This window comes from Fundulus heteroclitus, unplaced genomic scaffold, assembly GCF_011125445.2.
Source record: "Fundulus heteroclitus isolate FHET01 unplaced genomic scaffold, MU-UCD_Fhet_4.1 scaffold_101, whole genome shotgun sequence".
In the NCBI taxonomy this organism is placed as follows: domain Eukaryota; kingdom Metazoa; phylum Chordata; class Actinopteri; order Cyprinodontiformes; family Fundulidae; genus Fundulus; species Fundulus heteroclitus.
Window position 1 is genome coordinate 469,246 of NW_023396477.1, and position 2,895 is coordinate 472,140.

The following is a 2,895-nucleotide window of genomic DNA, read 5'->3' on the forward strand; positions in this document are numbered from 1 at the left end:
GCGAAAAATCTATAAATCCCACACCAATGATGGTTACATTTCCAGAATCCAGATAAAAATTCCTACGTTTTGATGTGTAATTTATGTGAATAGACTGAAAATTGAGCGAGTGAGAAGAAGTTGTTCAGAGAAGGAAAATCTATAGGAACGGCAGAGTGGCCACTCTAAATGAACTCCCTAGCAACCATAGCAACGCATTCATTTTTCTGAATTTCATGAAAATGCTAAATTATTTTAAGGAGGTACTATATGAAAATGGTGAAAGATATGAAAAAGCTGAAGTAGCTGAAGATAGCTGAAGGTTATTTGAACATTTTAAAAGTGGAATGGCGTTTCTAGCTGAAAGTAGGCTGAAGCAGTAAGCTATCAAAAAGCTGAAATATTTGAATAATTTGAAGGATTCTCCATTCAATTTCAATGAGAGCAAAAAACTCACAAAAAGTCATAATTACCAAAAGACATAGCAGTAATGTCGTGAACAAGCTGAACGTTTTGATTCGAAAATTGTTTAAATCGGTTGAAGTATGCAGGAGTAGTTAGATGAAGAACAACAATAATCAAGACCTGAAGGAACTTATTAAATGAGAATGCTGTATAGCATTCTCACATCTATGGTCACGAGCTTTGGGTCGTGACCGAAAGAACGAGATCCCGGATACAAGCGGCTGAAATGAGTTTTCTCCGTAGTGTGTCTGGGCTCTCCCTTAGAGATACGGTGAAGAGCTCAGTCATCAGGGGAGGACTCAGAGTAAAGCCGCTGCTCCTCCACGTCGAGAGGAGCCAGTTGAGGTGGCTCGGGCATCTGGTCAGGATTCCTCCTGGACGCCTCCCTGGTGAGGTGTTCCGGGCACGTCCCACCGGGAGGAGGTCCAGGGGAAGACCCAGGACACGCTGGAGGGACTATGTCTCCCGGCTGGCCTGGGAACGCCTTGGGATTCCTCCTGAGGAGCTGGGCCAAGTGGCCGGGGAGAGGGACGTCTGGGCCTCCCTACTGATGCTGCTACCCCCGCGACCCGACCCCGGATAAGCGGAAGAAGACGGACGGACGGACATTCTCACTTGATAATAAAGAAAAACAGAAAAACAATAAGTGAGTATGCTGTATAGCATTCTCACTGATAATAACTAGAAAAAGATGTTCCTGTGTAACAGCGAGTGAGAATGCTAATCTGCAGAATGATTTGAGCAGAAGATGCAGAAGATCCCTGCAGAAGAGAAAAAGTAGCTGAAAAACATTGAAGAATTTGAAGGGATATGAAGAATTTGAAAAATCTGAAGAATTTGAAAAAAATTAAGAATTAGAAGAAATTGAAGAATGTGATGAATTTGAAGAATGAAGAATTTGAAAAAATTTGAAGGAATTTGAACAATTAGGAAAAAATTTAAGGAATTTGAAAAATTTGAAAAAAATTAAACATTTGAAACATTTGAAAAAACTGAAGAATTTGAAAAAGTGTAAAGAATTTGAAAAAATTTGAAAAAATTTAATTTGAAAAAATTTGAAGAATTTGAAAAATTTTGAAAAATTTGAAGAATTAGAACAATCAGAAGAATTAATAGTATTAGAAGAATTTGAAGAATGTGAAGAATTTGCATTGATTTCAATGGGAACAGCCAAAAAATCGCACAAAAAGTGAAATATTTCAAAAAGTGTAAAAGTTAGCATAACCATGAGATATAGCAGTCATGCCAGGAACGAGCCGAACGTTTTGATACCAAAATTGTTGAAATCGGTTGAAGTTATGCGGGAGTAGTAGACTGCGACGGACTAATAATAATAACTATAAAAAGCTGTTCCTGCGTAACAGCAAGTGAGAATGCTAATCTGCAGAATGATTGAGCAGAAGATGCAGAAAATTTGAAGAATTTTAAAAAATGTAAAAATTTGAAGGGATTTCAAGAATTTGAAAAAGTTTAAAGAATTGAAAGAAATAGAAGAATTTGAAGGAATTTGAAGAATTTGAAAAAATTTAAAGAAAATTGTAAAATTTGAAGAATTTGAAAAAAAATTAAGAATTTGAAAAATTTGAAGAAATTTGAAGAATTTGAAAAATTTGAAAAATTTGAAGAAATTTGAAGAAATTTGAAGAAATTTGAAGAATTTGAAAAATTTGAAGGAATTTGAAAATTTTGAAGAATTTGAAACATTTGTAGAAATTTGGAGAATTTGAAAAAATTTGAAGGAGTTTGAAAAATTTGAAGAATTTGAAGAAATTTGAAATATTTGAAAATTTTCAAAAAATTTGAAGGAATTTGAAAAAATTTGACAAATTTGAAGAATTTAAAAATTTTGAAGAAATTTTGAAAATTTGAAAAAAATTGAAGGAATTTGAAAAATTTGAAAAAATTTGAATTAATTTGAAAAAATTGAAAAATTTGAAGAATTTGAAGAAATTTAAATATTTAAAAATTTTCAAAAAATTTGAAGGAATTTGAAAAATTTGAAGAATTTGACAAATCTGAAGAATTTAAAAAAATTGAAGAAATTTGGAGAATTTGTAAAAATTTGAATGAATTTGAAAAATTTGAATGAATTTGAAAAATTTGAAGAAATTTGAAAATGTTAAAGAAATTTGGAGAATTTGAAAAAAAATTGAAGAATTGAAAGAAATAGAAGAATTTGAAGGAATTTGAGCAATTTGAAAAAAATTGAAGAATTTAAAGAAATAGAAGAATTTGAAGGAATTTGAAAAAAATTGAAGAAATTTGTAAAATTTGAAGAATTTGAAAATTTTGAAGAAATTTGGAAATTTGAAAAAAATGTAAGGAATTTGAAAAATTTTAAAAAATTTGAATGAATTTGAAAAAAATTTAAAAATTTGAATGAATTTGAAAAATTTGAAGAATTTGAAACATTTGAAGAAATTCGGAGAATTGGAAAAAATTTGAAGGAAT